Source organism: Arachis hypogaea, chromosome 12, assembly GCF_003086295.3.
Source record: "Arachis hypogaea cultivar Tifrunner chromosome 12, arahy.Tifrunner.gnm2.J5K5, whole genome shotgun sequence".
Lineage (NCBI taxonomy): Eukaryota > Viridiplantae > Streptophyta > Magnoliopsida > Fabales > Fabaceae > Arachis > Arachis hypogaea.
In genome coordinates, this window is record NC_092047.1 from 28,807,937 (window position 1) to 28,834,077 (window position 26,141).

General features: G+C 36.3%; 2 non-coding genes across 2 annotated transcripts; both read left to right on the top strand.

Annotated features, from left to right (window-relative positions):
- Window positions 1–1,641: 1,641 nt before the first annotated feature.
- On the top strand, window positions 1,642–1,749 carry LOC112731778 (small nucleolar RNA R71). The gene has a single exon (XR_003167538.1). It is a non-coding gene; the product is annotated as a small nucleolar RNA R71 (small nucleolar RNA).
- Window positions 1,750–17,159: 15,410 nt separating this feature from the next.
- Window positions 17,160–17,267, top strand: LOC112731583 (small nucleolar RNA R71). The gene has a single exon (XR_003167356.1). It is a non-coding gene; the product is annotated as a small nucleolar RNA R71 (small nucleolar RNA).
- Window positions 17,268–26,141: the final 8,874 nt, after the last annotated feature.

Below are 26,141 nucleotides of genomic sequence, written 5' to 3' on the forward strand. Positions count from 1 at the left end.
TGAATGTGGGGGTTCAACACCAAACTTAGAGTTTGGTTGTGGCCTCCCAACACCAAACTTAAAGTTTGACTGTGGGGGCTTTTGTTGACTCTACAGTGAGAGAAGCTTTTCATGCTTCCTCTCCATGGTTACAGAAGGAGATCCTTGAGTTTGAAACACAAGGTTGTCCTCATTCAGTTGAAGGACTAACTCTCCTCTGTCCACATCAATCACAACTCTTGCTGTGGCTAGGAAGGGTCTTCCAAGGATTATGGATTCATCCTCATCCTTCCCTGTGTCTAGGATTATGAAATCAGCAGGGATGTAAAGGCCTTCAACCTTTACTAACACGTCCTCTACCTGTCCATAAGCCTGTTTTCTTGAGTTGTCTGCCATCTCTAATGAGATTCTGGCAGCTTGCACCTCAAAGATTCTCAGTTTCTCCATTACAAATAGTGGCATGAGGTTTATCCCTGACCCAAGGTCACATAGAGCCTTCTCAAAGGTCATGGTGCCTATGGTACAAGGTATTAAGAACGTTCCAGGATCCTGTTTCTTCTGAAGCAATGTCAGTTGATCCAGATTACTCAGTTCATTGGTGAGCAAGGGAGGTTCATCTTCCCAAGTCTCATTACCAAATAATTTGGCATTCAACTTCATGATTGCACCAAGGTACTTGGCAACTTGCTCTTCAGTAACATCTTCATTCTCTTCAGAAGAAGAATACTCATCAGAGCTCATGAATGGCATAAGGAGGTTCAATAGAATCTCTATGGTCTCTAGATGAGCCTCAGATTCCTTTGGTTCCTCAGAGGAAAACTCCTTATTGATCATTGGACGTCCCAGGAGGTCTTCCTCACTAGGATTCACGTTCTCCTCCTCCCTTGTAGGTTCGGCCATGATGATTAAATCAATGGCTTTGCACTCTCTCTTTGGATTTTCTTCTGTATTGCTTGGGAGAGTACTAGGAGGAGTTTCAGTGACTCTTTTACTCAGCTGGCCCACTTGTGCCTCCAAATTTCTAATGAAGGACCTTGTTTCATTCATGAAACTTAAAGTGGCCTTAGATAGATCAGAGACTATATTTGCTAAGTTAGATGGATTCTGCTCAGAATTCTCTGTCTGTTGCTGAGTGGATGATGGAAAAGGCTTGCTATTGCTAAACCTGTTTCTTCCACCATTATTAAAGCCTTATTGAGACTTTTGTTGATCCTTCCATGAGAAATTTGGATGATTTCTCCATGAGGGATTATAGGTGTTTCCATAGGGTTCACCCATGTAATTTACCTCTGCTATTGCAGGGTTCTCAGGATCATAAGCTTCTTCTTCAAAAGATGCCTCTTTAGTACTGTTGGATGATTCCTTCAATCCATTCAGACTCTGAGAGATCATATTAACTTTCTGAGTCAATATTTTATTCTGAGCCAATATGGCATTCAGAGTATCAATTTCAAGAACTCCCTTCTTCATAGGCGTCCCATTACTCACAGGATTCCTTTCAGAAGTATACATGAACTGGTTATTTGCAACCATGTCAATGAGTTCTTGAGCTTCTGCAGGCGTTTTCTTTAGGTGAATGGATCCACCTGCAGAATGGTCCAATGACATTTTAGATAATTCAAAAAGACCATCATAGAATATATCCAGGATGGTCCATTCTGAAAGCATGTCAGAAGGACACTTTTTGGTCAGTTCCTTGTATCTCTCCCAAGCTTCATAGAGGGATTCACCTTCCTTCTGTTTGAAGGTCTGAACATCCACTCTAAGCTTACTAAGCTTTTGAGGAGGAAAGAACTTGGCTAAGAAAGCCGTGACCAGCTTATCCCAAGAGTTCATGCTATCTTTAGGTTGAGAGTCCAACCATACTCTAGCTCTGTCTCTTACAGCAAACGGGAAAAGCATAAGCCTGCAGACCTTGGGATCAACCCCATTGGTCTTAACAGTATCACAGATCTGCAAGAATTCAGTTAAGAACTGAAAAGGGTCTTCAGATGGAAGTCCATGAAACTTGCAGTTCTGTTGCATCAGAGAAACTAATTGAAGTTTAAGGTCAAAGTTGTTTGCTCCAATGGCAGGGATTGAGATGCTTCTTCCATGTAAATTAGAATTTTGTGCAGTAAAGTCACCAAGCATCTTCCTTGCATTGTTATTATTTTCAGCTATGTCTCCTTCTTTTTCAAAAATTTCTGTCAGATTTTCTCCAGAGAGTTGTGCTTTAGCTTCCCTAAGCTTCCTCTTTAGAGTCCTTTCAGGTTCAGGATCAGCTTCAATAAGAATGTTCTTATCCTTGTTCCTGCTCATGTGAAAAAGAAGAGAACAGAAAATAGGGAATCATCTATGTCACAGTATAGAGATTCCTTTATGTCAGTAGAAGAAGATAGGAATAGAAAGATGAGAATCCAAACACAAGGGTGAGGAGTGGGTTCGAATTTTTAGATGAAGAGGAGTGTTAGTAAATAAATAAATAATTAGAAGGAGGTGAGAGAGAAGAATTTTCGAAAATTAAATAAATTAAAATAAAAATATTTTTGTTTTTAATTTGAAATTAAAATAAAATTCGTTAGAAAAGAAATAAAATTAAAATTAAAAATTAAATTATTAGTTAATTAAAAAGGAATTTTGAAAAAGAGGAAGGTGATTTTCAAAAATTAGAGAGAATTAGTTAGGTTGTTTTGAAAAAGATATGATTGAAACAAAAAGATAGGATTGATTGAAAAAAGATTTGAAAATCAATTTAAAAAGATAAAAGGTTAGAGAAGATTTTGAAATTGATTTTGAAAAAGATATGATTGAAATATATGATTGAAAATTTTAATTTGAAAAAGATTTGAAAAGAAAATTATACAGATTTGATTTTTGAAGTTAAAGTTGATTACTTGACTAATAAGAAACTAAAAGATATGATTTTAAAATTTAAAGATTGAACCTTTCTTAATAGGCAAGTAACAACTTGAAAAATTTTTGAATCAAAACATTAAATGCTAGTAGTAATTTCGAAAATTATAAAATAAAATAAGAAAAAGATTTTGAAAATTAATTTGAATATTTTCGAAAACATTAAAAGAAAAATGAAAAAGATTTCGAAAAATTTTAGAAAGGAATTCGAAAATATTAAAAGAAAATTGGAAAAGATTTTATTTTTGAAAAAGATTTGAAAAAGATAGAATTTTTAAATAGAAAATTTGATTTGACTCATAAGAAATAACAAGATTTTAAAAATTTTTGAAAAAGTCAACTCAAATTTTTGAATTTGATGAGAAGAAAAAGGGTAAGGTATTTTTTTGATTTTTGAATTTTTAATGATGAAAGAGAAAAACAACAAAAAGACTCAAAACATGAAGATTATGAATCAAAACACATGATGCATGCAAGAACACTATGAATGTCAAAATGAACACCAAGAACACTTTGAAGATCAAGATGAACATCAAGACTTATTTTTGAAAATTTTCAAGAAAAGAAAAACATGCAAGACACCAAACTTAAAGATTTTTAATTTTTAGACACTAACAAATTAAAAATGCATATGAAAAACAAGAAAAGACACAAAACAAGAAATTTTAAAGATCAAACAAGAAGACTTACCAAGAACAACTTGAAGATCATGAAGAATGCAATGCATGAATTTTCGAAAATGCAAGAAAAATAACAACATGCAATTTGACACCAAACTTAAAAATTGACACTAGACTCAAACAAGAAACATAAAATTTTTGGTTTTTATGATTTTATTAATTTTTTTGGATTTTTCGAAAATTAATTTGAAAAAGAAAAATAAGGATTTCAAATTTTTTTTTATAAGAATTCCAAGAATCTACAATGTTAGTCTAAAGCTTCGGTCCAGGAATTAGACATGGCTCACTAGCCAGCCAAGCTTTCAGTGAAAGCTCCGGTCCAAAACACTAGACATGGCCAATGGCCAGCCAAGTTTCAGCAGATACAAATCAGACATACAACAGCTGATACTTCATCCAACATCATATGCTGATAAGTGGAAGCCTCGGTCCAAATGAATTAGACATGGCTTTACAGCCAGCCAGGCTTCAACGTGCTTCATGAAACTCTAGAATTCATTCTTAAAAATTCTGAAAAACATAGAAAATTTTTTTTTTGAAAATTTTTTCGAAAATAGAAATAAAAATAAAAATAAAAAGCTTAAAATTAAAATAAAATTACCTAATCTGAGCAACAAGATGAACCGTCAGTTGTCCAAACTCGAACAATCCCCAGCAATGGCGCCAAAAACTTGGTGCATGAAATCGTGATCGTTCATTCCTTGGTAACGGCGCTAAAAACTTAATACGCACGTTCATAATTTTAGTTCTTTTTCACAATTTCGATACAACTAACCAGCAAGTGTACTGGGTCGTCCAAGTAATAAACCTTACGTGAGTAAGGGTCGATCCCACGGAGATTGTTGGCTTGAAGCAAGCTATGGTCACCTTGTAAATCTCAGTCAGGCGGATTCGGAAGGTTATAGAGTTTTAATAATTAAAAGATAAATAAAACATAAACTAGGATAGAGATACTTATGTAATTCATTGGTGAGAATTTCAGATAAGCGTATAGAGATGCTTTCGTTCCTCTGAACCTCTGCTTTCCTGCTGTCTTCATCCAATCATTCCTACTCCTTTTCTATGGCAAGCTGTATGTTAGGCATCACCGTTGTCAATGGCTACATCCTGTCCTCTCAGTGAAAATGGTCCAATGCGCTGTCACTGCATGGCTAATCATCTGTCGGTTCTCGATCATACTTGAATAGGATCCATTGATCCTTTTGCGTCTGTCACTACGCCCAGCACTCGCGAGTTTGAAGCTCGTCGCAGCCATCCCTTCCCAGATCCTACTCGAAATACCACAGACAAGGTTTAGACTTTCTGGATCTCAGGAATGGCCACCCATGGGTTCTAACTTATACCACGAAGACTCTAATATCTCGGACTCGGTCCCCTGTATTAGATATCTAAGAAATACTCATTCTGTCTAAGGTAGAATGAAAATGGTTGTCAGGCATGCGTTCATGGATTGGGAATGATGATGACTATCACGATCATCACATTCATATTGAGGTGTGAATGAATATCTTAGAATCGAAATAAGCTTGAATTGAATAGAAAAACAATAGTACTTTGTATTAATTCATGAGGAACAGCAGAGCTCCACACCTTAATCTATGGTGTGTAGAAACTCTACCATTGAAAATATATACGTGATGAAGGTTCAGGCATGGCCGAATGGCCAGCCCCTAAACGTGATCTAAAGATGAAACTAAAGATGTAAATACAATAGTAAAAAGTCCTATTTATGCTAAACTAGTTACTAGGGTTTACAGAGATAAGTAAATGATGCAGAAATCCACTTCCGGGGCCTACATGGTGTGTGCTTGGGCTGAGCATTGAGCTTTACACGTGTAGAGGCTTCTCTTGGAGTTGAATGCCAGTTTGTAACCTGTTTCTGGCGTTTAACTCCACTTTGCAACCTGTTTCTGGCGTTTAACTTCAGAATGCAGCATGAAACTGGCGTGGAATGCCAGTTTGCATCATCTAAACTTGGGAAAAGTATGGACTATTACATATTGGTGGAAAGCCCTGGATGTCTAATTTCCAACGCAATTGAGAGCGCTCCATTTGGAGTTTTGTAGCTCCAGAAAATCCACTTTGAGTGCAGGAAGGTCAGAATCCAACAACATCTGCAGTCCTTCTTCAACCTCTGAATCTGATTTTTGCTCAAGTCCCTCAATTTCAGCCAGAAATTACCTAAAATCACAGAAAAACACACAAACTCATAGTAAAGTCCAGAAATATGAATTTTATTTAAAAAAAATAAAAATACACTAAAAATTAGCTAAATCATACTAAAAACTATGTAAAAACAATGCCAAAAAGCGTATAAATTATCTGCTCATCAGCATGTATCCACATGTTGATACCGAAACGAATACCGAGAAGATGTGGAAGAAATTGAAGGAGTTATCTGAGAAGAAGAATGTGCAAAACAAAGCATTCTTGATTAGGAAGCTTGTCAATATGGAGTATATTGAGCGTAAATCAATGCCGGAGAACTTGAGCATTTTTTAGGAGACGCTGAATTAACTGACAAATAATAAAATCACTTTGAATGATGAGTTGCAAGGCTTGTTGTTGTTGAGCTCTTTGCCTGATAGTTAGAAAGTTCTGGTTGTGACACTGACTAACTCAGCTCCAAATATCAGTGTCATATACGTGTTGGTCACTTGAGCGAGAAAGGACTAAGCGTCTTAGCCAAGAAGCACTCACTTCCAGTGAAAGGTACAACTTTAAATACTTGTACTCATTGTTTTGTTAGAAAGCATGCTAGAGTATCATTTCATAGCTCTAGACCTCATAGGAGACCACATGTTCTAGATTTAGTTCACACTGATGTTTGCACTATGGATGCTAAGACACTTGGTGGTGCATCATACTTTGTTACTTTTGTTGATGATTATTCTCAAAAAGTGTGGACTTTTGTTTTGAAATCTAAAGACCAGGTGCTCGGTATCTTCAAACACTTTCATGCAAGTGTTGAAAGAGAAATAGGAAGGAAACTAAAATGTGTTCGAGCAGATAATGGTGGTGAATACAGGGGTCCATTTGAAGGGTATTGTAAAGGACATTGGATCAAACTTGAGAAGATAGTTCCTAAGACTCCTCAATATAATGGAGTTGCAGAGAGAATGAATCGCACTATCAATGATAGAGTCAGGTGTATGCTCTCTCATGCAAAGTTGCCTAAATCCTTTTGGGGTGAAGTAATGAGGATTGTGGTAGATTTAATCAACCTTTCTCCTTTAATTCCACTAAATGGTGATGTTCCAGATAAAGTTTGGAGATGGAAAGATGTCTCCTATAGTCATTTGTGAGTATTCAGCTGCAGGGCTTTTATTCACATTCCAAGAGATGAAAGGTCCAAACTTAATGGAAAGTCAAAGTAGTGTATCTTCTTGGGTTATGGTCACGAAGACTTTGGTTACTGATTATAGGATCCGATGAGAAAGAAAGTATTTAGAAGCCAATATGTGATTTTTCTTGAAGACCAAACTATTGAAGACATTGAGAAGATAGATAAGCCAACAATAACTGTTAGACGTGCTACTGATGATGAACCTGGCCCTTTCACTAGTCTTCTTGTTGATGGCGAGATGTACAAGCTGATAATAATGGTGATGATTTGCATGATAAACTTACACCTCAACCTGAGGTGCCAGATGCAGAAGTTTCACCATATGTTAAAGTTCTACCTAAACCACCAATTGAGCTTGAATTGAGAAGATCTACTAGAGAGCGTTATCCCTCTCAGAAATGCTCTCTTCATGAGTATGTGATGAGCACTGAGACTAGGAAGCCAGAGAGATACCAAGAAGCTATGTCTGATGAGAATAAAGAGATTGGTTGAAGGCCATGCAAAAAGAAATGAAATCCTTGCATGAGAATCATATGTTTGAATTGGTGATGCTACCAAAGGGTAAGAGAGCATTCAAGAATAAATGGGTATTCAAATTGAAAGCATATAAAAATGTCTCACGGTCAAGGTACAAAACTTGATTGGTTGTTGAAGGCTTGGAGGAAAAGAAAGGTATTGATTTTGAGGAGATTTTCTCTTCAGTTGTGAAGATGTACTCTATTCAAGTTGTGCTTGGATTAGCAGCTAACTTGAATTTAGAGGTTGAGCAGCGTGATGTGAAGACTGCATTCTTTCACAGTGACATAGATAAATAAATTTATATGGAGCAACCAAAGGGTTTCGAGGTTAAAAGAAAGGAGCACCTTGTATGCAAGTTGAAGAAGAGCTTATATGGGTTAAAGCAAGTGCCAAGGCAGTGGTACACGAAGTTTGATTCCTTCATGGAAGGTCATGGGTGACTTTTCTGATCATTGTGTGTATGTTAAGAAATTCTCTGATGGTGATTTTATAATTCTCTTGCTTTATGTTGATAACATGTTGATTGTTGGTCATGACACTAAGAGATTGAAAGCCTTAAGAAATACTTAAACAGATCCTTTACTATGAAGGATTTGGATCTTGCAAAGAAAATCCTTGGCATGAGTATCACTCGTGACACGAAGAATGGAAAACTATGGTTTTCACAGTAGAAGTATATTGAGAAAGTTTTAGAGAGGTTTAGTATGAGTAATTCAAAACCTGTTAGTACTCCACTTGCTAGTCATTTCAAGTTGAGTTCGTGGCAATGTCCTACAAGTGAAAAAAAATCAGAAATGAAGAATATTCCATATACATTTGCGGTTGGCAGTTTGATGTATGCTATGGTTTGCACCATGCCGGATATTGCTCATGCTGTTGGAGTAGTTAGTCGGTTTCTCTCTAATCCTGGCAAGGAATACTGGCAAGCAGTGAAGTAGATTTTCAGATACCTTAATGGTACTTTCAAAGTTTGTTTATGCTTTGGGAGTGGCCATCCTATGTTAGATGGTTACATAGATGTGGATATGGCTGGGGATCTTTATTCAAGGAAGTCTACTTTTGGTTATATAATGACTTTTGCACGGGGAGCTGTGTCGTGGCAATCTCGACTTCTGAAATGTGTCGCTTTGTCCACTACAAAGGCAGAATACATTGCTATTGTTGAAACTTCTAAGGAACTCTTGTGGAGGAAGAAATTTCTACAAGAGTTAGGTATCAATCAAAAGAAGTTTGTGTTATTTTGTGATAGTCAAAGTGTTATCCATCTCAGTAAGAATCTGACGTTTCATTCCAGATCGAAGCACATAGAGGTGAGGTATCATTGGATACGTCAAGTGTTTGAGATGAAGTCATATGCACTTGAGAAGATCCATACGGATGATAATAGTTCAGATATGATGACTAAGAATTTATCTGCAGTGAAGTTTGATTCCTGCAAAGAGAAGGCGGACTTGGTGGAGCAGCCTATCCCCACTTGAGTTGGTGAGGGAGAGATTTGTTGGTGGGTCCCCAACTAAGTAGAGCCCACAAGTTAAAAATAAATAAAATAAAAAAGTGGCTTTTATGCCACAGTGAGAGAGAGAAGCTTCATTCGTTTTTGAATGAAAGCAAATGAAGCAGAGAGCTTCGACAAAAAGAAGAAGAAAAATTGGGAGAAAATAGCATGCCATTTTGATTTGATTAAACCAATAAACTTGTTTCATTTCTTATGAAATTTTAGTATGTTATTGCTAGTGTAGAGATGAATATTAGGATATAACTTTCTAGTTGTATTGTCTTTTCTTTTGTCTGATTTGAAATACCCACTTTGTGGAGGATTTATATTAATTCCATCAGTTTTGATTATGTATTTTGTTGATTGTTGAGATGCCTTAGTGCCACTAGAAGAACTAATTGTATACCCATTATTTTGATAGTAGAAGATTTTACTAGACTAGGTTTTATGGGTTTTTTGTCCCTCTTTTAGGGGGTTTTTCCAGAATAAAATTCTAGTGTTTGATTATTTAATTTCTGTCATTATATTTGCTGCTTGGAGTATCTTTGGTATTGCCTATTTAATCGCATAGGTTGTGGAAAAATTATTTTTGGTGCTTCTGCTATTAGACAGGTTCTTATTGAACCTCAAGATTCATAAAATGTGAGTTACTTGAACTCAAATTTCACGACAATGAATCTCAAGTTAGTTGAGCTACGACTACTTTTATATATAGTCACTTAATGACTAATCAAGCTAGGACACTTGGCATAACAAGTAACAGAATCAATTAACTAATTATCAATAGAACAATTAACTAGCTAACAGCATGGTGATTAAGTTTGTTAGTTGTGAGTCAGCGTTGATTAGTTGAGCTAAGCACTGAGGCAAATTCACACATGTAATACTTTTTATAAGAGGTAAATACCAAATCAGTACCCAAAAGATTCTGACGCTGACAAAATGATACCTGATCTTTATTATTAACAAAATGATCCCTGAAAGATTTTAAAATTTGACAAAAGTGACCAGCCTTCAATTGAGTTACCTGGAGTTAAAGTTTAAAGGTGACGTGTCAATTAACAATTTTCATAATTACAAAATTTACCACTTTTAAATTTTATAATTTTAAAAATACCTCAATTTTAATTTTTAAAAAACCTAATTCCCTTTCTGTGAAACTCTCGTCTCTTCTTCTAAATCATTTATCATTTTCAAAAAATCCTAATATCTTTTTTTCTTCACCTTTTTACTGGAGAGACCTCAAGTAAGACAGCTAAAAAGGATATATACATCAAATATTTTATGCAAAATGCTTATGAAAATTGAGAGTGAAGACAAGTTGACAACGAAAATCTGATTTCTTTTGGGGCAGATTAAGAGATTGAATGTGAGTTGAACCACATTATCAAGGCGTCAATTTCCTTGGATGATAATGGTAATGGAAATGCGAATATTGTGAGTGAAGAATTGATGAAGTTTTGTTAGTTTTGCTGCTGCTATTTTTGCTAAAAATTCCTTACTGGATATATATGAAACTGTCTTGATTGACAAAGAAAAAAAAAAGAAGAAGAAGAAACGTTAAAGTGTTGGGACTGAGTCTAAGAGAGATGTCATTTCTTGAATGGTATTTTGTTTAGCTTTGGAAGTGGCAAAGTGGTACGCGGAATCGTGATTACACTTTAATTATGTAAAGTTCATTGCTCTTTCTTTCCCTGGTAATGGCGCTAAAGACATGATGCCAAGACCACGGTTCACAACTCCGTGTAACTGACCAGCAAGTGCACTGGGTCGTCCAAGTAATACCTTACGTGAGTAAGGGTCGAACCCCACGGAGATTGTTGGTATGAAGCAAGCTATGGTCACCTTGCAAATCTCAGTTAGGCAGATATAAATTGATAAAGGTGTTTTCGAATAATAATTAATAGAGTAGGGATAGAAATACTTATGTAATTCATTGGTGAGAATTTCAGATAAGCGAATGGAGATGCTTTCGTTCCTCTGAACCTCTGCTTTCCTGCTATCTTCATCCAGTCAGTCTTACTCCTTTCCATGGCTGGCTTTATGCAAGGGCATCACCGTTGTCAGTGGCTACATCCCCTCCTCTCAGTGAAAAATATGCTCACATGCTCTGTCACAGCACGGCTAATCATCTGTCGGTTCTCGATCATGCTGGAATAGGATTCACCCTCCTTTTGCGTCTGTCACTAACGCCCAGCAATCGCGAGTTTGAAGCTCGTCACAGTCATTCAATCATTGAATCCTACTCGGAATACCACAGACAAGGTTTAGACTTTCCGGATTCTCTTGAATGCCGCCATCATTCTAGCTTACGCCACGAAGATTCCGGTTAAGAGATCTAAGAGATATTCATTCTAGCTTATTTCATGTAGAACGGAAGTGTTTGTCAGGCACGTGTTCATAAGGGAGAATGGTGATGAGCGTCACACATAATCATCACCTTCATCACGTTCTTGGGCGCGAATGGATATCTTAGAAGCGAAATAAGATGAATTGAATAGAAAACAGTAGTACTTTGCATTAATCTTTGAGGAACAGCAGAGCTCCACACCTTAATCTATGGAATGTAGAAACTCTACCGTTAAAAATACATAAGTGAAGGTCCAGGCATGGCCGAGATGGCCAGCCCCCTAAAACGTGATCAATATTCTCCTAAGATGAACAATGGATTAAAACTGAGACCAAAGATGGTCTAATACAATAGTAAAAGGTCTTATTTATAATAAATTAGTCATTAGGGTTTACAGAAGTAAGTAATTGATGCATAAATCCACTTCCGGGGCTCACTTGGTGTGTGCTTGGGCAGAGCTTGAGTGTTGCACGTGTAGAGGTCCTTCTTAGAGTTGAACGCCGGCTTTTGTGCCAGTTTGGGCGTTCAACTCTGGTTTTGGCTCCTTTTCTGGCGCTGGACGCCAGATTTGGGCAGAGAGCTGGCGTTGAACGCCAGTTTACGTCATCTATTCTTAGCCAAAGTATGGACTATTATATATTTCTGGAAAGCCCTAGATGTCTACTTTCTAACGAAATTGGAAGCGTACCATTTCGAGTTCTGTAGCTCCAGAAAATCCACTTTGAGTGCAGGGAGGTCAGAATCCAACAGCATCAGCAGTCATTCTTCAACCTCTGAATCTGATTTCTGCTCAAGTCCCTCAATTTCAGCCAGAAAATACCTGAAATCACAGAAAAACACAAAAACTCATAGTAAAGTCCAGAAATGTGAATTTAACATAAAAACTAATGAAAACATCCCTAAAAGTAACTAGATCCTACTAAAAATATACTAAAAACAATGTCGAAAAGCGTATAAATTATCCGCTCATCACAACACCAAACTTAAATTGTTGCTTGTCCCCAAGCAACTGAAAATCAAATAGGATAAAAAGAAGAGAATATACTATAAATTCCAAACTATCAATGAAACATAGCTCCAATTAAATGAGCGGGACTTATAGCTTTTTGTCTCTTGAATAGTTTTGGCATCTCACTTTATCCATTGAGGTTCAGAATGATTGGCATCTATAGGAACTCAGAGTTCAGATAGTGTTATTGACTTTCCTAGTTCAGTATGATGATTCTTGAACACAGCTATTTTATGAGTCTTGGCCGTGGCCCTAAGCACTTTGTTTTCCAGTATTGCCACCGGATACATAAATGCCACAGACACATAATTGGGTGAACCTTTTCAGATTGTGACTCAGCTTTGCTAAAGTCCCCAATTAGAGGTGTCCAGGGTTCTTAAGCACACTCTTTTTTTTTTTTTTTGCTTTGGACCTTGACTTTAACCGCTCAGTCTCAAGTTTTCACTTGACACCTACACGCCACAAGCACATGGTTAGGGACAGCTTGGTTTAGCCGCTTAGACCAGGATTTTATTCCTTTAGGCCCTCCTATCCACAGATGCTCAAAGCCTTGGAATCCTTTTTATTGCCCTTGCCTTTTGGTTTTAAGGATTATTGGCTTTTTGCTCTTGCCTCTTGGTTTTAAGAGCTTTTGGCTTTTTCTGCTTGCTTTTTCTTTTTCTTTCTATATATTTTTTTCGCCTATTTTTTTTTTTCTGCAAGCTTTGTTCTTTGCTGCTTTTTCTTGCTTCAAGAATCATTTTTATGATTTTTCAGATTATCAAATAACATGTCTCCTTGTCATCATTCTTTCAAGAGCCAACATATTTAACATTCTTAAACAACAACTTCAAAAGACATATGCACTGTTCAAGTCATACATTCAGAAAACAAGAAGCATTGTCACCACATCAATATAATTAAGCTAAGTTCAAGGATAAATTCAAAACTCATGTACTTCTTGTTCTTTTGAATTAAAACATTTTTCATTTAAGAGAGGTGATGGATTCATAGGACATTCATATCTTTAAGACATAGTTACTAACTACTAATGATCATGTAATGAAGACACAAACATGGATAAGCACAAAACATAGAAAACGAAAAACAGAAAAAATAAGAACAAGGAATGAATCCACCTTAGTGATGGTGGCGTTTCCTTCTTGAGGAACCAATGATGTCCTTGAGCTCTTCTATGTCTCTTCCTTGTCTTTGTTGCTCCTCCCTCATTGCTTTTTGATCTTCTCTTATTTCATGAAGCATGATGGAGTGCTCTTGATGTTCCACCCTTAGTTGTCCCATATTGGAACTTAATTCTCCTAGGGAGGTGTTGATTTGCTCCCAATAATTTTGTGGAGGAAAGTGCATTTGAGGCATCTCCGGGATCCCATGGTGATGAGCTCCATACGCCTCTTGAGCTCCATGAGTGGGCTCTCTTGCTTGCTCCATCTTTTTCTTAGTGATGGGCTTGTCCTCTTTGATGAGGATATCTCCCTCTATGTCAATCCCAGCCGAATTGCATAGGTGGCAAATGAGGTGAGAAAAGGCTAACCTTGTCATGGTGGAGGACTTGTCAGCCACTTTGTAGAGTTCTTGAGGTATAATCTCATGAACTTCCACCTCTTCTCCAATCATGATGCTATGGATCATGATGGCCCGGTCTATAGTAACTTCAGACCGGTTGCTAGTGGGAATGATTGAGCATTGAATGAACTCCAACCATCCTCTAGCTACAGGCTTGAGGTCCAATCTTCTTAGTTGAACCGGCTTGCCTTTGGAGTCAACCTTCCATTGAGCTCCTTCTACACATATGTCCATAAGGACTTGGTCCAACCTTTGATCAAAGTTGACTCTCCTTGTGTAGGGGCGTGCGTTCTCTTCCATGTTTGGCAAGTTGAACGCCAACCTCACATTTTCCGGACTAAAATCTAAGTATTTTTCCCGAACCATTGTAACATAGTTCTTTGGATCCGGGTTCTTACTTTGATCATGGTTCTTAGTGATCCATGCATTGGCATAGAACTCTTGAACCATTAAGATGCCGACTTGTTGGATGGGATTTGTTAGAACTTCCCAACCTCTTCTTTGAATCTCATGTCGGATCTCCGGATACTCATTTCTTTTGAGTTGGAAGGGACCTCAGGGATCACCTTCTTCTTGGCCACAACATCATAGAAGTGGTCTTGATGGGCTTTGGAGATGAACCTTTCCATCTCCCATGACTCGGATGTGGAAGCTTTTGTCTTCCCTTTCCCTCTTCTAGAGGATTCTCCGGTCTTAGATGCCATCAATGGTAATGGAAAAATAAAAAGCTTATGCTTTTACCACACCAAACTTAGAATATTGCTCGCCCTCGAGCAATAAACAAAAGAACAGAAGAAGAAGAAGAAGAAATATGGAGAGGGAGAGGGAGATGTGGTTTTGGCCAAGAAGGGTGTAGAGGGGTGTGTTGTGTGAATTTGATGAAGAATGGAGGGCTTTATATAGGGGAGGGAGGGGGGGAAGGTTTCGGCCATATGGGTGGGTTTGGGTGGGAAATTGGTTTTGAATTTTTGAAGGTAGGTGGAGTTTATGAGGTAGGTTTATGGGGAAGAGTGGATGGATGTGAGTGGTGAGGAGGTGATGGAGAAGAGAGATTGAGGTGATTGGTGAAGGGTTTTTGGGGAAGAGTGTTTATGGGGTTGTGTGAAAGAGAGTGGTGAGAAGAAGTGAGTGGAGGTAGGTGGGGATCCTGTGGGATCCACAGATCCTGAGTGGATCCTGTGGGGTCCACAGATCCTGAGGTGTTCAAGGATTTACATCCCTGCACCCATTAGGCATGTAAAAATGCCTTTGCACACAACTCTGGGCGTTCAGCGCCAGGTTGGTGGCCATTTTGGGCGTTCAATGCCCATTTGTGTGACATTTCTGGCGTTGAACGCCAGAACCATGCCTGTTCTGGCGTTCAGTGCCCAGAAGCTGCCCATTTTGGGCGTTCAGCGCCAGAACCATGCTCTATTCTGGCGCTAAACGCCAAACAGATGCTCCTCCAGGGTGTGATTTTTCTTCTGCTGTTTTTGATTCCGTTTTCAATTTTTATATTTATTTTGTGACTCCACATGATCATGAACCTACAAAGACATATAACTAAGAAAAATATAGTTAGATAAATAAAAATTGGGTTGCCTCCCAACAAGCACTTCTTTAATGTCAATAGCTTGACAGTGGGCTCTCATGGAGCCTCACAGATGTGTAGAGCTTTGTTGAGACTCTCCAACACCAAACTTAGAGTTTGGATATGGGAGTTCAACACCAAACTTAGAGTTTGGTTGTGGCCTCCCAACACCAAACTTAGAGTTTGACTGTGGGGGCTTGGGTTGACTCTGCTTTGAGAGAAGCTTTTTCTGCTTCCTCTCCATGGTTGCAGAGGGAGATCCTTGAGTTTTAAACACAAGGGAGTCCTCATTCCATTGAAGGACTATTTCACCTCTGTCAACATCAATCACAGCTCTTGCTGTGGCCAGGAAAGGTCTTCCTAGGATGATGGATTCATCCTCTTCCTTTCTAGTATCCAGGACTATGAAATCAGCAGGGATGTAAAGGCCTTCAACCTTTACTAATACGTCCTCTACTTGTCCATAAGCCTGTTTTCTTGAACTGTCTGCCATCTCCAATGAGATTTTAGCAGCTTGCACCCCATAGATTCCCAGTTTCTCTATTACAGAGAGGGGCATAAGGTTTATTCCTGAACCAAGGTCACACAGAGCCTTAAAGATCATGGTGCCTATGGTACAAGGTATTATGAACTTTCCAGGATCCTGTCTCTTCTGAGGCAATGTCAGTTGATCCAGATCACTTAGTTCATTGATGAACAAGGAAGGTTCAACTTTCCAAGTATCAATGCCAAATAATTTGGCATTCAGCTTCATGATTGCACCAAGAAACTTGGCAGTTTACTCTTCAGTAACATCCTCATTCTCTTCAGAAGAGGAATACTCATCAGAGCTCATGAAGAGCATAAGGAGGTTCAATGGAATCTCTATGGTCTCTAGATGAGTCTCAGATTCCTTTGGTTCCTCAGAGTGAAGCTCCTTATTGGTCACTGGACGTCCCAAGAGGTCTTCCTCCTTGGGATTCACGTCCTCCTCTCCCTCATTGGGTTCGGCCATTTTGCTTATGTCAATGGCCTTGCACTCTCCTTTTGGATTCTCTTCTGTATTGCTTGGGAGAGTACTGGGAGGAATTTTAGTGATCCTTTTACTCAGCTGGCCCACTTGTGCTTCCAAATTTCTAATGAAAGACCTTGTTTCATTCATGAAGCTCACAGTGGCCTTGGATAGATCAGAGACTAGATTTGCTAAATTAGAAGCATTCTGTTCAGAGTTCTCTGTCTGTTGCTGAGTGGATGATGGAAAAGGTTTATTATTGTTAAACCTGTTTCTTCCACCATTATTAAAGCCTTGTTGAGGCTTTTGATCCTTCCATGAGAAATTTGGATGATTTCTCCATGATGAGTTATAGGTGTTTCCATAAGGTTCACCTAAGTAATTCACCTCTGCTATTGCAGGGTTCTCAGGATCATAAGCTTCTTCTTCATAAGAAGCCTCTTGAGTACTGTTGGATGCAGCTTGCATTCCATTCAGACTCTGAGAGATCATATTGACTTGCTGAGTCAATATTTTATTCTGAGCCAATATGGCATTCAGAGTATCAACTTTAAGAACTCCCTTCTTCATAGGCGTCCCATTGCTCACAAGATTCCTTTCAGAAGTGTACATGAACTGGTTATTAGCAACCATGTCAATGAGTTCTTGTGCTTCTGCAGGCATTTTCTTTAGGTGAATGGATCCACCTGCAGAAGTGTCTAGTGACATCTTTGATAGCTCAGATAAACCATCATAGAATATATCCAGGATGGTTCATTCTGAAAGCATGTCAGAAGGACACTTTTTGGTCAACTGTTTGTATCTTTCCCAAGCTTCATAGAGGGATTCACCTTCTTTCTATCTGAAGGTTTGAACATCAGCTCTAAGCTTGCTCAGCTTTTGAGGAGGAAAGTACTTGGCTAAGAAAGCCGTGACCAGCTTATCCCAAGAGTTCAGGCTGTCTTTGGGTTGAGAATCCAACCATAATCTAGCTCTGTCTCTTACAACAAAAGGGAAAAGCATGAGCCTGTAGACTTCAGGATCTACTCCATTAGTCTTAACAGTATCACATATCTGCAAGAATTCAGTTAAGAACTGAAAAGGATCTTCAGATGGAAGTCCATGAAACTTGCAGTTCTGCTGCATCAGAGAAACTAATTGAGGTTTCAGCTCAAAGTTGTTTGCTCCAATGGCAGGAATGGAGATGCTTCTTCCATGTAAATTGGAATTAGGTGCAGTAAAGTCACCAAGCATCTTCCTTACATTATTATTATTTTCGGCTGCCATCTCCTCTTCCTGTTCGAAAATTTCTGAAAGGTTTTCTCTGGATTGTTGTAATTTAGCTTCTCTTAATTTTCTTTTCAGAGTCCTTTCAGGTTCTGGATCTGCTTCAACAAGAATTTTTTTGTCCTTGCTCCTGCTCATATGACAAAAAAGAGGGCACAGAAAATAATAATAATAATAATATGGATCCTTTATACCACAGTATAGAGATCCCTGTGTGAGTAGAAGAAGAGGGGGAGACAAAGAATGTAATATAATGGAAGAAACACAACTGTGAGGATGGCAGAGATGTGAGATGAGATGTTAGTAGATGAATAAGTAAATAGAATAAGATGAGAGAGAAGGAATTTTCGAAAAAAGTTTTTGAAAAAGAGTTAGTGATTTTTGAAAATAGTTTTTGAAAAATGTCAGTATTTTTCAAAAATTTTTATTTAAAAATTAAAAATTAAAATAATTAATAAATTAAAAAGAAATTTTGAAAAAGGGGAAGATATTTTCGAAAATGAGAGAGAGGGAGTTAGTTAGGTGGTTTTGAAAAAGTTAAGAAACAAACAAAAAGTTAGTTAGTTAGTTGAAACAAATTTTGAAAAGATAAGAAGTTAGGAGGTTAGAAAAGATATTTTGAAACCAACTTTTTGAAAAAGGTAAGATAAGAATATATTTTAGAAATTAGTTTTGAAAAAGATTTGATTTTTAAAATCTCAATTAATGACTTGATTCATAAGAAATCACAAGATATGATTCTAGAACTTAAAGTTTGAATCTTTCTTAACAAGCAAGTAATAAACTTCAAATTTTTGAATCAAAATATTAATTGTTATTGTTATTTTCGAAAATTTGGTATAAAAATAAGAAAAATATTTTTGAAAAATATTTTTGGAATTTTCGAAAATAACTAAGAGTTTTGAAAAAGATTTTATTTTTGAAAAAGATTTTGAAAAAGATAAGATTTTCAAATTGAAAATTTGATTTGACTCATAAAAACAACTAGATTTTTTAAAAATTTTGAAAAAGTCAAATCTAACTTTCGAATTTGATGAGAGAAAAAGGGGAAGATATTTTTTTGATTTTTGAATTTTTATGATGCAAGAGAAAAACAAGAAAAATGATGTAATTCATAAAATTTTTAGATCAAAACAATGAATGCATGCAATAATGCTATGAATGTCAAGATGAACACCAAGAACACTTTGAATGTCAAGATGAACATCAAGAACATATTTTTGAAAAATTTTTAATGCAAAGAAGACATGCAAGACACCAAACTTAGAATTCTTTAATGCTTAGACACTAAGAATTCAAGAATGCATATGATAAACATGAAAAGACACAAAACAAAAAATCATCAAGATCAAACAAGAAGACTTACCAAGAACAACTTGAAGATCATGAAGAACACTATGAATGCATGAAATTTTCGAAAAATGCAAGATGCACATGCAAATGACACCAAACTTAGGACATGACTCATGACTCAAACAAGAAACACAAAAAATTGTTTTTGATTTTTATGATTTTCTAATTTTTTTGGATTTTTTTTTCGAAAATTATTATGAAAAAGAAAAATAAGGATTTCAAAATTTTTAATATGAATTCCAGGAATCTTGCATTCTTAGTCTAAAGCCTCAGTCCAAAAGAATTTAGACATGGCTTTACAGCCAGCCAGGCTTCACATGCTTCATGAAACACTAGAATTCATTCTTAAAAATTTTGAATCTAAAATTTTTTCGAAAACAGGTGAGAAAATTTTGAGATATTTTTTTGAAAAATTTTTGAAAAGAAAATAAAAAGAAAATTACCTAATCTGAGCAACAGGATGAACCGTCAGTTGTCCAAACACAAACAATCCCCGGCAACGGCGCCAAAAACTTGGTACGCGGAATCGTGATTACACTTTAATTATGTAAAGTTCATTGCTCTTTCTTTCCCTGGTAATGGCGCCAAAGACATGATGCCAAGACCACGGTTCACAACTCCGTGTAACTGACCAGCAAGTGCACTGGGTCGTCCAAGTAATACCTTACGTAAGTAAGGGTCGAATCCCACGGAGATTGTTGGTATGAAGCAAGCTATGGTCACCTTGCAAATCTCAGTTAGGCAGATATAAATTGATAAAGGTGTTTTCGAATAATAATTAATAGAGTAGGGATAGAAATACTTATGTAATTCATTGGTGAGAATTTCAGATAAGCGAATGGAGATGCTTTCATTCCTCTGAACCTCTGCTTTCCTGCTATCTTCATCCAGTCAGTCTTACTCCTTTCCATGGCTGGCTTTATGCAAGGGCATCACCGTTGTCAGTGGCTACATCCCCTCCTTTCAGTGAAAAATATGCTCACATGCTCTGTCATAGCACGGCTAATCATCTGTCGGTTCTCGATCATGCTGGAATAGGATTCACCCTCCTTTTGCGTCTGTCACTAACGCCCAACACTCGCGAGTTTGAAGCTCGCCACAGTCATTCAATCATTGAATCCTACTCGGAATACCACAGACAAGGTTTAGACTTTCCGGATTCTCTTGAATGCCGCCATCATTCTAGCTTACACCACGAAGATTCTGATTAAGAGATCTAAGAGATATTCATTCTAGCTTATTTCATGTAGAACGGAAGTGTTTGTCAGGCACGTGTTCATAGGGGAGAATGGTGATGAGCGTCACACATAATCATCACCTTCATCACGTTCTTGGGTGCGAATGGATATCTTAGAAGCGAAATAAGATGAATTGAATAGAAAACAGTAGTACTTTGCATTAATCTTTGAGGAACAGCAGAGCTCCACACCTTAATCTATGGAGTGTAGAAACTCTACCGTTAAAAATACATAAGTGAAGGTCCAGGCATGGCCGAGATGGCCAGCCCCCTAAAACGTGATCAATAGTCTCCTAAGATGAACAATGGATTAAAACTGAGACCAAAGATGGTCTAATACAATAGTAAAAGGTCCTATTTATAATAAACTAGTCACTAGGGTTTACAGAAGTAAGTAATTGATGCATAAATCCGCTTCCGGGGCCCACTTGGTGTGTGCTTGGGCTGAGCTTGAGTGTTGCACGTGTAGAGGTCCTTCTTGGAGTTGAACGCCGGCTTTTGTGCCAGTTTGGGCGTTCAACTCTGGTTTTGGCTCCTTTTCTGGCGCTGGACGCCAGATTTGGGCAGAGAGCTGGCGTTGAACGCCAGTTTACATCGTTTATTCTTGGCCAAAGTATGGACTATTATATATTGCTGGAAATCCCTGGATGTCTACTTTTCAACGCAATTGGAAGCATGCCATTTCGAGTTCTGTAGCTCCAGAAAATCCACTTTGAGTGCAGGGAGGTCAGAATCCAACAGCATCAGCAGTCCTTCTTCAACCTCTGAATCTGATTTCTGCTCAATTCCCTCAATTTCAGCCAGAAAATACCTGAAATCATAGAAAAACACACAAACTCATAGTAAATTCTAGAAATGTGAATTTAACATAAAAACTAATGAAAACATCCCTAAAAGTAACTAGATCCTACTAAAAACATACTAAAAACAATATCGAAAAGCGTATAAATTATCCGTTCATCACAAAGCCACTACTGCTGTTGTCATTTCTATAACAACCCATCATAAGTTCAATAGCTATAGTAGCATCACAATCACTGGGTCAAGAAAAAAAAAGAGAAATAAAAAAGAGATTGAGTCTCAGATAAGCATCTTTGGTTAGAAGAGAGAGAAGAAGGAGGAAGGAGGAGGGCGGAGCTGTTGTAGTAAGCCAGAGCCAGAGGTTGGTCGGAGAAAGAATGAGGAGAATGGTAGAGGCGGTGATGAACGAAAATGAAGAGGAGTTTATTGGGGAAGAGCAAGAAAATTGGAGGAGGATGCTGAGGAAGAGGAAGAGACAAGGGTTCCAGAAGAAAAGGGATTAGGGTTTTAAAAAAATTGAAATTGGGATATTTTTAAAATTATAAAAATTAAAAGTGGTAAATTTTATAATTATGAAAATTGTTAACTGACACATCACCCTTAAACCTTAACTCCAGGTAACTCAATCGAAAGCTGGTCACTTTTGTCAAATATTAAAATCTTTTGGGATTATTTTGTCAATAACAAAAATTAGGTACTATTTTGTCAGCGTCAAAATCTTTCGAATACCAATTTGGTATTTACCTCCTTTTTATAATAATATAAGTGTTTATTTTATTTAATTTATAATACTCCTATTTACTCATTTTATTTATATTTATACTACTATTATATTGTAACATGTTAATTTTATATATATTGTAACATAGATTTATATTTTTTAGTAATTATTGAAGAATATTTATAAAAGATATAATATATATTGAATAATAGAATATATATACAAATTAAATAAATTAATAAAAAATAAATTTAAAAATGTTACAAACATAAATTTAATAGAAATTTTCATGGAATCTAAATTAGTTTCAAGCATGTTAGCATGTTTAATTTATGATAGGCAGTTTGGTTAAGTAAAATGAGGAGTAAATTTACTGTTGCTGTAACTGCACTTATAGTAGATTTTGATACATGCCTTTGATATAGTCGAGACTTCATAAAATTACCCTTCAAAGAGTGAATTAATGTTGCAAGCTGCAACACTGCATACACTCGGTGTAGATGTTTAATTGTATATAGAGTAAATAGTAAAAGTAGTCTCTAAAAGATTATTCTTTTTTTAAATTGGTTTTTAAAAGATTTTTTTAATTAAATTTGCCTTTTAGAAATTTTAAATTAGTCATGTTAGTCCTTGTGTCACTTTATTTGTTGATGGTATCAAAATTTATTAATGTAACATGTTAAGTGACACTTTAACATACATCTACGAGTCTTAATTGACTATTAATATGAGTAGTTTATGAAATTAGATCAAATCAACTCTATATTAGAGAATTCTAATGCTTCAAGTTCTCTTTTCAATTAGGTTTTGATTTGATCTAATTTCATAAACTAATTATGTTAATAGTTAATTAACACTTCTAGGTGTATGTTAGAGTGTCACTTAACATGTTATATTAGCAAATTTTGACACCATCAACAAATAAAGTGATGCAAGGACTAACATGACTAATTTAAAATCTTTAAAGAACGAATTTGATTAAAAAAATCTTTTGGAGACTAATTTAAAGACTGAATAATCTTTTATGGACTAATTTGACCATTTACTCTTTTTTCAATCAAAGTATATGTAGTTGCTCATAAATACTCTTCGTCTGATTTTTTGCCTTTTTTTAAAAAAATAAAAATATTTAAGAGACAATAAAAATTAGTCTAAATTTTTTTATTTTATATTTATTAATTATTGTTAAAATAAATAAATAATTTTAAAAGTAATAAATATATAATTATAAAAGTTAGATATATAAAATTATAAATATTAAAAATAAAGTAATTTTATATTATTATTTCTTTAATATTACTCTTAAAAAATAAAAGAAATGTAGTTTGTTTAACAAGCCCGTGGTATTCATAAAAGAAGAGTGTTAGAGGGTTAGCAGATTTTATAATTTTTATCCATCAATTAATTATTAATAGTGTTTTTAATGGTGTGAGATTTTATTTAATAGTAAAAAGTTATTCATTTTTTTTTTGTTAGTTAAGTACTGATTTTTAGACTTTTTCTTCATAAAATGTTTATTTTGTTTGCTACAATCCTTATGCATGGGATTTGGGAGAACTTGTTTAAAAAGAAAATATATTCTAAAAATTCCGTTAAATAGCTTAGTAACTAGTAAGAAACAAATTAAAATTAACGTCTTCAGTTTTTTTTTGGAAATTAAACTGATAGTTTTTAATTATAATAAAATATATATGACAATTATTCTTATACTTCCGAAAATTATTAAAGGATAAAATACTTTTGGTTTTACATACTCTTAATACTAAAATAAACACCCTTTCAACCAATAGGATTTATAGTGAAAATTTGATTAAAAAAATTTCTGAGCACATATTAAATGTAATTTAAAATTATGCAGATTTTTTTAAAATTTTATATTTCTTGTACTAGAAGTCTTTGCTACAGGTTGTGAGATATATCGGGGACTTGCGAGTTAAGGCAGTTGTTGAATCGTTTTCTTGAAACGGCGGAGGGTGGTACCTGCAAAGATACTTCAACACTCAAGTCAGAACGGATCTGAGAGGTATAAATTGTCTGGAATGAGTGAGTGTAATACCCTACCACACAGAGCTTTATACCTAGGATGTAAAACAAAGGTGGTGTGGTATTACGACCTCTAAAATAAAAATATATAATAATACATAACAAAGAATACAGTATACTAGGAGCCTTAAAAAACGGGTAAAGCAAAATCACAAAATAGAAAGCGCAACACTCAGAAAATGGAATTACTTGCGTGCTAAGAAACCTAAAGGTTATAGATATGAATAAGCGAAAGAGTGAATAGAGAGTCAAGAATACAGCATAACTAGCTCCTGACTCAGCCTGCGAAGCCAAGGCTAGTCGGAGAATATTTACATACATATACAAGTATCCCAAAACACCCAAAATATAGAAACAAGACCCTAACTCTCCTGTAACCTCTATGAGGAACAAAATAATCAAGTTCTTGGAGAGAAAGCTAAGTACATATATATATAAACTGATAAACACAAGAACCCAAGAACCGCTCCGCTTCAGGGATCCAGACGCCTAGCGAGGTGCTTCTCGACCTGCATCTGAAAATAACAACACAGTAAGGGGTGAGAACCGGAGGTTCTCAGCATGGTAAAGGTGCCACGCATATAATATATAAGGTCCTGGAAATGCCAGAGGCAATCCTAGAACGCCGACACTCAGTTATAAAACTTAAATTCTAAACAGAAGCCATAAAAGGATAGGTGTTCTACGGAATTCTCAACTTAACTACTTAAGCTTAACTTTATCCCTAAACCGATCCACCTTTCCTCCGCTCCTCCATCACCAATGATTTAGCAGAGACAAACAACCAAACAATTTCAAGCACAAGTAGAAAGCAGATAGTGCAGGTAGCAAATATAACAGTTAACATATTATATGTTCTGTTAGGCAATCTCAAGTAGTGCATAGCAGACAAAATAAATAGAATGCACATGATGCATGCCTGTCCTATGACTGATGAGGCTCATCTGTCGGTTATCCAGCCAACCCGACAAGTCCAAAACCCCTTAGACTGTCCCTTGTCGCGCATCTCCATGAGTCTATGCATAGCTTTTCACATTTCATTCATAATTCATACATTCATTAACATATAATTTACTCAATGGAGGATATCCATTCCTGGGAATTTATACGTGCCCGGTCACCCTTACGACGTAGGGTCAACAGAGTATCGAATTTCAACCTGGAACACGTGGTGGCATGCCACGGTTCTGTTACCCAGGAAAACTCGTATCTCAGATATCATTAAGTTCATAAGCCGTTTAATATTCATAATCATTATATAATCATTCATCATAGCCATGGCATCATAACTTCATTTAACATCTACATCTTTTTCTTATAACTCATCATATTTACTCCTTTTTTCATCCCCAAGTTACCTTAATTCCCTCGCTTCAACTAACTACTAGGCTTAGTATTATACTTTATGACTAAAAGGATGAAAATAGAGGTTTAGAAGCCTAAAATCTGGTTTAAAACACAAAAATTTAGTTTTACAGGAAACAGGGGCCACGCGTACGCGTGGCCCATGCGCACCCGTGGCTAGGCATTTAGCTCAGGACGCGTGCACATCCCCTAGTTATGTGTATGCATATAAGCCCCCATGCCACGTGTGGATGCACGATTTTCCAAAAATTTTCACCAAGTTTAAACTGCAGCTTTGCCATTTTAAACCCCGAACTTTTGGCACACATAACTTTTCTGTCTTAAAATATTTTTCCTCCGTTTTTTGAACGGCGTAAACTTCACGGACCTAATTTTCATACAAAACCAGTTTGAAATCATTTGGGAGTCTACAAGCCAAGTAATGAGTCACCAAAGTTCAGCCAAAAACCAAGTTTTTCAAAAGCTTCAAAACCTCATTTTCTTTTCAAAACTGCTTCCCACTCAGTTCAACATACCTATAACCATCAATATAACTTACCCTTAACAATAGCACAACAATCCTTGCAATCCTATCATTTCCTCAACTCAATAACATCTCATTTCAACCCAATCTTTACAAGTTTAATTACAAACTAACATATCAATCTCTATACATATATTGCCATGACCATAAATTCTCCAACCATCATCACATCATCATTCATTGTATCAATACCAACAAAATCAAGTGAACACCATACAAGCTCAAACCATATCATTATCACTAACATTCAATAAACATAACCATTCCAGCTTATCCTATGGTTCTCTAGCCTAAGTTTTCACACGACATTATATATTATACACGTGAAACCTAAACCATACTTTGGCTGCTTTTACTTATTGTCCAAAGCAACACTTAAGCCACACACACATCTCCTCAATTCATAAAATCACCAAGACTTGACACCAATCCAAG